This window comes from Protopterus annectens, chromosome 4.part0 (genome assembly GCF_019279795.1).
Source record: "Protopterus annectens isolate FY-2018-M chromosome 4.part0, PAN1.0, whole genome shotgun sequence".
Classification (NCBI taxonomy): Eukaryota; Metazoa; Chordata; order Ceratodontiformes; family Protopteridae; genus Protopterus; species Protopterus annectens.
Genome location: NC_056733.1, coordinates 401,506,350 through 401,516,373, shown reverse-complemented (window position 1 = coordinate 401,516,373; position 10,024 = coordinate 401,506,350).

Sequence of the window (10,024 nt, the reverse complement as noted above, 5' to 3'; positions counted from 1 at the left end):
ATATTTATATGGGTCTGGTTCATTTTGCCAAAAGGACATTTCACCAAATTGTATTTCAGCAAGACCAAATTGCCGAAAGCACAAATCGCCAAAAACTCATTTCGCTGAATTACATTTCACCGAAAATAGTAGTGGCAGCGTATATGCCCTTTTCCCCACTGTAGTGCAATCCAGGAGTTACAATATATAGTTGGACGACGGTGGGGGGGGGGCACAGCCCCACACCTAGTTTGATTAAAAAGTACTTACCCTCTTAACAGAAACTGCATAGTATAAAACAAGCTATACCAATGTATATATAGACACACACATACAGATAAATATATATATATATATATATATATGTATATGCACATATATATATATATATATATATATATATATATATATATATATATATATATATATATATATATATGTATATATATATATATATATATATATATATATAGATATATATATATATGGATTCACTTTAGATTATCGAATGTCCGAAAACTCAAAACCCATATGGTCGAGACCATAAGAGCAAGTTTTCAGAAACTCGAAAATCTAAAGTGCATGAAACCCACAAAACATAAAAACTTTCTGCAGGGGGGCAATCCCCCTTGCAACCCCCACACACCCCCTACTTAAATATACCAACTCTGAGATTGCACTACAGTGAAGAAAACGGAAATCTCCTGTTCTGTGCTGTAAGCAGAAGCACAGAATGGGAGTTTTCCCATGTCCTCGCTGTAGTGCGATCTTGGACTTCGTATATCTAAGTAGGAGATGGTGTGAGGGGGTGCAGGAGGGCTTGCCCTCCTTGTGTTTTTTTTGTTTTTTTTTTTTTGTCATGCACTTTAGATTTTCAAGTTTCCGAAAACTCGATCATATGGTCTTGACCATATGGGTTTCAGGTTTTCGGACATTTGATAATCTAAAGTGAACCCATATATATATATATATATATATATATATATATATATATATATATATATATATATGTGTGTGTGTGTGTGTGTGTGTGTGTGTGTGTGTGTGTGTAGTGAGAGGAAAGGAGAGGGAAGGAATTTGGTCTGAAGGTAGTGTTGGTTTAGATTTTTAGCAATTTAAAAATGAGATTATTTGTTTATCTTTCTGTGGTTTGGAAAGGGGGTATGTTTGGCTTTGAAGTGCTGGCTTTGATTACTTGTGTGGCAATGCTTTTGAACTACAGTGGAGTGTCCTTTAATTTTTTAACACTTACTCTCACCGTAGACTTGCACGCTAAGTGTGCAATTTGTGTCTTTGTGTCTTAGGTAGAAATTAAAATACATTGTATTGCAAAATATGAGTCTGCTCATTCAAGATGTGATTGAAGTCGATCTGTATTTGCCACAAAAGTTTGTTCCATTTCTTATTCAGCCCTTGTAATTAAAGTAGTTTTTCCTGACATTATTTTTGATTAGATACAAATAACTAGAAGGAACATGTTTTCCTGACTTCGAAAAATACAGCTGTTTAAATGACAACAGAAAGAATATTGCACAGAGCATCAGTAATATTTTGAAAATGTGAAAAAATTTTATTAAATATACATTTTCACTAGTAAGAAGTATGAAATGTTTTGTTTCAAGTCTTCCTAAGAATAAATATAAAAGTCAAATTCACAACAATGTGAACCTAAAGTACTCAAATTGTATATGAAGTACATGGCACTATGTTTTTAGTAAGGCTACAGATAGACGGACAGACAGATATATAGATATTTTCAGCTGAATTCCACTCTGCCACCAACACAAAAACATATACGTATACATTCCTTTACCTTGGTACTGTAAAATGCTTACAAAGGCCTTCTGTCAAAATTAGTCAGATATCTTGACTGAAATCATTGTTGCAGTATTCCTGACAAATGGGTGTCACAGCTGACATAACGCTGGTGTTCCAGAGCTTTACTTTCCCTAGGTCATATGTCCAGTGTATGACCTCAACTGGTATGCATTTGGGTATAAAGATGGATGGATGAGCATGGATTCTCAGACTACTTTGTGCCCGAACACAGGTTGTGCATCCGTCGGACTGTTCGCTGTTTGGTCCTTGTTGTCTTTTTCTTCATTCATTTTATTTAGATAAGTGCTCCTTTTGGGGAACCTTTCTTTTTACCTTAGCATTTTTGTTTGAAGGTTGTAGATGTCAGCTAGGAGAGGTAAGTGCAAGTGTGGTAGGCAGATTTCATACAAGGACTTGCATGCTAAGTGTCTTTTTTACCTACTCCCAGAGCACAATCAACAAGCCTGTTCCATCTGTCAGTCATTCATTCTAAAACCCTTAAAGTCTAGGTTCTGTACTGTCAATACCTTTCTTGATACCCAGCGCCTTAAGCTCTTGGCCCAGTCCTAGATGGCTGACTCTCCATCCTCGTACATCTCTCTTCCACTGAAGAAAAAATGTATGAGGTTTCAAAATGATCAGCAGTCCAATATTTCTGTCTCCAGTGTGCCCACTGAGGTTACAGAACCTGAAGTATGTTAAACACCTTCTCATTTGGTTGCTACTGAGACCCTGTCAAAGGCTGTCATGGCTCCTGAGGCCTTGCAGGCAGCCAAGGAACCAAACCTAATAATTTCTCTAACACCACATGGCATTTTTCAGATTTTAATTAGAGAAGAGATCCCAGGCTCTCTAGTAGAAGTCAGACAGGGTTCCAAACCTACATGCCTCAGCCAGGCAGATATCACACCTAACAAGAACAAGCAAAAAAAAAACTATGCATTTGGCCTGTCCTTCATATCTATATTAGAATACAGTGTCAGACCCTTTGGCAGTTTCTCTGTCTTCAGATAATCCCTATAAGCTGTTACCCAGTGCTAATACGCTACCTATACACAAAGATGGTAGGGCTATGGATAGATGGGAAAGGAAGGTTTACACGCCTTCTATCTTTTCCTTTAGAGTGATTAATCACCAGATGGAAATGACTAAGTTCTAATCTCTGTTCTGGTCGCATTGAATAGAGTTATCTTAGTCCTTCCCACAATACACTCTAAGCAGCAGATGCAGAGCTTACTTTTGCAGGCCGCTCAAATTGCCAGACACAACATTAAGTGCAGTTATGATGCTGTAGATGTTTCTTATAGGGCAGCTACCACTGGGTCTGTTATCAGTGGATAGGCATGGCTTCACAATCAACCTATACTGAGGATTTAAAATCTAAAGTTCTAGATTCACCTTTGGACAAAAACTTACTGTTTGGCACTCATGGCCAATCTATTCTACACTCTCCAAGACCAACGTAAAACCATGAAAGACTGCAGGCAGATTTTTTTCCTCCTCATTTCCTAGATACCATAGCAACTACCTAGCCAAATCTACTTCCTTCATTAGAGGGTACTCTAGAGCAGTGCAGAAACAAAGAACCCCCCCAGGAAAAGATATTCCAACTGGTGGCAAAAATGTGATTACCTCTGCAGCTCTCCTCTTCCCAGCCCTACAACCCCTAATTCCTAAAGACTGTCACTCTTCCTGGCCAGGTGAGAAAATATTACCACAGACAAATGGGTTCTCTTCATCATCAGAGGCACATATGCCATGTCTTGGGAAAGCATTCCCCCCTCTGAGGGGCATGCTGCCGCCTCCTCCTCCTCATCAAAACCAAATTTTCCTTCTGACCCACATTATTCAAGACCTAGTGATTCAGGGAACTATCAACCAAGTTCCAAAATAATTCATAAGAAAAGGATTTTATTCCAGCATTTGTCTAGTACCAAGAAAAGAAAGACAGTGTAGACCCATTCTAAACCTGTCTACCCTGAACACATATCTGAGGGTTCCCTCTTTCAAAATGCTGTCCTTTCAGATGTTTCCTGCTTTCATTCTACCATAGGCTTTCTTAGTGTCATTAGATCTGAACGATCCTAGCTACATAGGTTTATAGGTAGGTACTAGGCTATTGGCCCTAGGGCCTACATAAGCCTAGCCAAATGGCACCTTGGCTTTTGCCAACCAAGAAAATTATTTTCTGTGTCCCTGTCAAGCAGAGCCACAGAAGTGATCCATGGGGTGAATTTCCTATCTCCCATCCAATCATCAAGATTTTTCTTGAAGAGTGCTATTGAGGAGCTTTGTTTGATATAGATAGGTAGTTTGTTCCAGAGTATGGGAAGTCTCTGGGACAGAAATCTATCCCTCCAGCATGTTCTGTTTATTGTGGTGACAAGGTTTAGGTCCCTAGAGTGTGTAGCTCGGAGGGATTGGGATTTCTTTACATGGAGCATGTCCAACAGCTCTGGGTTTGACATAGCTTTATATATTAGGCAGAGATTGCCTCTGAGTAGGTGATATGTAACAGAGTAAAGCTGGAGTTTTTTGAGACTGTCTCTTTAGGGCATCTGTTTGAGGCAGGTAATCCTCTTTGTGAGGTATTTCTGTGGCCTTTCCAGTTGTTGTAGGTGTCTTTGAGGTATATACCAAAAAGCGTGTTGTACTCTATAATGGGTCTAATGAGTGATGAGTAGTGGGCAACAATGACCTCTTTTTTCCAGGATGAGAAACCTTTTGTGATGAGGTGTGCAACGTATAAGGATTTCCCGACTACTGTGCTGATGTGATTATCAAAGGAGAGACTGCTGTCCACCTGTGTCCCAAGGTCTCTTATCATACTTTCGGTGTTAAGTAGACTACCACCTATGTGGTAGTTCATGGGTCCAGAGTTTTTACCAACAGGGATGACAATGCACTTTTTTGCATTGAGCTTGAGGCCATGTCTTTGACACCAGGCATATGTCTCAGTGAGGCCCTTTTGTAGGATGTCCACATCGTTAGGAGTTTTGATTATGGCTCCTAGTTTGCAGTCATTTGCGAACTTTGTTAGCCAAAAACCTTCTGTGTTAGCCTGTACTTCAGAGAAGTAAATACCAAACAGGAGAGAACCTAGGACTGAACCCTGTGGTACTCCACTTGTCACTGGTCTGAAGTTGGATTTAGATTTAGAGTCTGCTACTTTCACAGTATGGGTTCTGTCAGTGAGCCAGTTGGCAACCCATCTTGTGACATAAGGATTTATACCGAGTTTAGTGAGTTTTTCTATAATTCCTGAGTGGGGGGAGGGTGTTGAAAGCCTTGGCGAGATCTAGATAGGGGGTGTGAACCACCTTACCCTTCTCTACGGCTTTGGTGACCACATCAAAGAAGTCTATCAGGTTTAAGAGACATGATCTGCTTTTACAAACCCGAACTGGGTAGGATCCAGAGATTGGAGATTACCAATGTCATTGTTTATAAGTTCCATGATGATACACTCCATAGCCTTGCAGACCAGGCTCATCAAGCTAATGGGGCGGTAGTTCACGGGGTCCGTGGTGGCTCCCCCTTTGTGGAGTGGGATAACTGTTGCTGTGTGCCATTCAGTGGGTACAAAGCCCGAGGTGAGGCTATGATTCATGGTACTTAGGTGAGGTGCCATGTACGTTCTGTAGTTCATGTAGAACGCAGCCTGGGATGTTGTCAGATCCCATGGATGCTGTGTTCTTGGCTTTGGAGAGTGTGTTTTTTACCTGTGCAGCTGTGATTACAGGAACTTTGCATTCTTCCGGTATAGAGATTGGCCCTTTAGGGGATGAGAGAGGGGTAAAGTTAGCACTGAACCTATCTGCCAGGATGATGGCAATATCAGTTGGTTCTGTATATTTAGTGTCATTGTGCTGTAACTCAGAGCAGATCTGAGTGTTGCCATTGAGATACTTGACATAGCTATAGAATGCTTTGTGGTTGTCTTTAGAATCAGTGGCAATTTTGTTTTCGTAACTAGTTTTGGAGGATTTTATTAGGGATCTCAGCTTCTTACTGTGGCTGACCACGGAGTTCCTCCAGTCATGGGATTTTACTCTTTTTTTGCAACAGTTTCTTTCTTCTGTTGTAGAGTTTGTTTATAGCTGGGGACCACCAAATTAGCTTCCTTTTTTTGAAGGATAGCATCTTGATTCTGTTAGGGATTGCACAATCCATGCACTCGTGTAAGTGCTTATAAAGTGCAATTGTATAGGATTCAGCAGTCGTACCTCTATTGTTCGTCAGCATGGATGTCTTGAAGTTTGCCACTTCTGTCTTAAAAAGTGTGAAGTTGGCTTTGGAGAATTTTTTTTACGGTGCTTTCCCTAATGGGGGTGGGGGGGTGGGGGTGGGATGTGGATGTCTAGGATGATTTGCTTGTGGTTGGATCTAACCAATGAGGAATTGACCTTTGGTGTGGAACACCGATTGCCCATGTTGGTAATGACCAGGTCTAGGATATTGCTGCCCTTGGTGGGGGTGTGGATAAGTTGATCCAAGGCATTGGAATTTATGAATTCCAGAAAATGTTGAGTGCAAGAGTTGGTACATGAGTAGTTTTCCCAGTTAATGGTGGGGTAGTTGAAATCACCCATTATTAGGGTGTTAGGTTGTACCCTAATATTTTCCAGTGTATCAAGAAATGAGGAGTGGGAATCCTCGGTCATGGTGGGGGATTTGTAGCAAGCTACAATTTGCATTGTGGTTTTGCCCAGAGTTAGTTGCACTTGGATAATCTCAGATGCATTATGCTGAGCAACTAGCCTGGAGGTGTGAATATCCTTAATGAATATGAACACACCTCTGCCTTTAGTGCTTTGGTCCAGGTTAGGTGGCCGAAAGGTGAGGTATGAATTATAGCCTGGTAATGCAGGGGTACTCTCTGGAGCCTTGAACCAGGTCTCTGTCACTGCACAGATGTCGATGTTCTCCATTTTAAGGAGTGCCTCGAGTGACTGCATTTTGAGGTTTAGACTTCTAGCATTAAGTAGCATTACCCTCAGATTTTGTTGCTTGTACCTCTTATGGTGGTGAATTTGTCATTTGAATCTTGCCTAAAAAAGGCACTATAGGGGTGGCAAGAGCCTTAGCCAGTATCTGGCATCCCAAGGGTGACAGGTGCAGGCCATCTCTGGCAAAGCATCATGGTTTGTCGATCATGTCATCCCAGGCAGACAGATACTGGATCTCCTTAGAATAACACCAGAAGCTTAGCCAATTGTTGAAGTCAATCATTTTGTCCCTGTACTGTGGAATCATTCTGGGTGATGGCAGGATGCTACTCAGGGCTAGGGTCATACCTGCTTGGGCTACAAGATCGTAAAGCTCCTCCATGTCTCTTTTCTTGTAGTCCAGGGAGGTACATCTCAGGTCATTCACACCAACATGGACAATGACAGAGTCATATTTGTATTTGCTGTGGAGTGACCTGAGTGCATGCATTATGTGGCGGATCCTGGCACCTGACTGGCGGCTGACAGCAACTTTCTCCTTGTTTTGCCTGGTGAGTGGAACATCAGTGTGCCTGACTATAGAGTCACCTATGACTAGAGTGTTGGGTATGTTGTTATGCCTTATGGCCTGTGGTTGAGTGGCACACTGAGTTTGTGGGCTGTGTCATTTGGGTTGTGTTGGGTGGTGTAGGTTGTTTGCTTTTCTGCTTTGGAGGTCCCTGTTGCTTGGGTAGATTTTTTTTGAGAGCCTCAGCGAATGTAAGTATGTGTTTTGTGTTTCTATGTGTGTGTTTTGGTGGTGTAGGTTTTGAGGGACTATGTGATGAGTGTGGTGTGGTGCGAGTGTTTACCTTCTCCTCTTGACTGTCTAGTCCAGTCTTGGGTGAAGAGAGCTTTGCTTCCAGTTTTGTTTTATAATTGCATCTCTCACAGGTTGTAGTTTTGGGTGGTAGGAGGAGAGGGTTGTCTGTGTACATGAGGAAATTGCTGCATTGCCCCAAGATGCCCAGATTCATCAGGTAGAGAGGAGAAAACACAGGGAGCTGACCCTTAGACATGCTTGGATAGGTGCTTATTTATTAAGTACTAAAAACTGTTTTCCTCTAGACAAGTGAGGAAAGTTGAGTTTTGTAGTAATTTGTAGCTTATTTAGTGCTTACAATGAGTTCTAAACAAGTGTTAAGCTCAAAGAAACAGATTTGAGTGCTGAAACTAGAAACTGGCTAGTTCTAAGAAACATATTCCTATCCATCCTTCCTGCAGGAGATTCCTCAGGTTTTTCTCTGGCTCCTTGCATTTTCAATTTTCTGCTCTGCCTTTTGGTCTTTCTATTGTCCCAAGAGTCTTTACAAAATGCCTTTCACTGGTAGTAGCCTTCTGTCACACTCAAGGAATTCAAAATTTCCCCTAGATGGACAACTTTCTGATCCACATCCCTTCTTCCGAAATTCTTCTTCAGCATCTTCAATTCACCATTCACCTTCTAATAGGTCTGAGTTTCTCCACACACTACAAAAAAAAATCACACATGGTTCCTACACAGGACTTGGTGTTTCTGGTATGCAGACTGAGCACAAAGAAAATGCATACATTCCTTCCCCAGGAGAATGTTCTCAGTCTGTTCAAATACTTCCAAGACCTTTCTTCTGCAGCCCATTGTTCCACAAGGGAGATGTTAAGGACGTTAGGATTCATGTTAGCCTGAATTCCTATACTTCCCCTGGACAGACTCCACATGCAGAAAATCCAGTGGTATCTGAAATCTGTGTGGTCCAAGCACGGCCACCACTTAATCTCTCTGATCCCCCCGTCTTTATATCAAGAAGGAGCTAACATGGGAGAAGGTACAGGTCACCTGCAACCCAAGACTACCTTTCTGTCCACCTCTTTCTCTTCAACAGGTCCACACAGATGCATCAGATGAAGAATGGTGGACCTTGACAGGATCTTCTTGAGTGCAGGGGAAATGATAATCCCACTTCCTAAAAGAGCACATCAAACTAAAAGAACTGAGGGCTGCTCTGCAAGTCCTTCAGATTTTCACCCACATTTGGAAACCAGGCCCTCTCCAAGTGTTCTTAGACAACACCACAGTCACATGGTACATAAACAAGCAGAGAGGCACCAGGTCTTATCAACTATGCAGTTTGGTACCGGAGGCATGGAATTTCGCAATACACATGAACATTACACTCACAAACTCATACATCCCTTTTCAGGACAATGTACTAGCAGACTGCTTAAGTCACTCCCTGGAGAACCTCCATGAGTGGACTCTGAACAGGGAGGTCTCCCACAACACCAGACTTCAGTGGGGCACCTCTCAGATGGACCTCTTTAATTCATCAAGCAATGATCAGCTCCCGATGTTCTGCACCAGGGACCCTTATCCATCAGTCTAGAGGATAGATGCCTTCTCTTTCCAGTGGACAGAGAAGTTATTTTATGCCTTTCCTCCTCTGCTCCACTTACTGGCTCTATTTGGGCTGAGGCATCATTGGTCCACCCTGCTTTTTCACCTGTCAAAGGAAAATTACAGGAGAATCCCCTACACATGGACCTTATAACTCAGCAAGAGGGATTGGTACTTGCTACTAGAAAATCTGCAGCAACCAGAGTTAGGATCCACTCTTAGCACACCTCCCAGTGGTTCTGAAATATCTCTGCAAACTTCTTCAATTAGAATTGACCTGCTCTTCCATTAAAGCTCATTAGAATGCCATTAATTCTTTCCTCCCTCTTTGCCCCCCACTTATGATGAGGTCAGAGTTCAGGTTTTTAATCAGAAGAGTTCTGCACCTTAACACCCCAATGAAACCCATAACACCCCAATGAAACCCATCTCCCCCCTTGGGATCTTAATTTTATTCTAGAAGAGCTTTATCTACTTCCTTTGAGCCACCTTTTTCTGCTTCTTTGAAATCTTGTACTTGGAAAACTATTCTTCTCTTGGCCCTCACCTCTGCCAAGAGAATTTCTGAGCTACAAGCTCTCATGGCCATTCTCCCTTTCTTATTTTTCACAAATATAGGGTGAACAACCATCATACCTAAGGTAGTAATTGAGCTGTCAGTCAGGCTGTTCATCTCCCCACCTTCTTGCTCAATCTGCAAAACAGGGGAGAAAGTATCTTACATTCTCTAGACATTCACAGGAAACTCAGATTTTAGCTGGACAAAATGAAATCCTTCAAAAAGACTGAACAGCTCTTTGTACCCTTTATGCCTGTTAACTGGGTCAGCCAGTCTCCAAACATACTGTTACAGCCTGGATTTCAA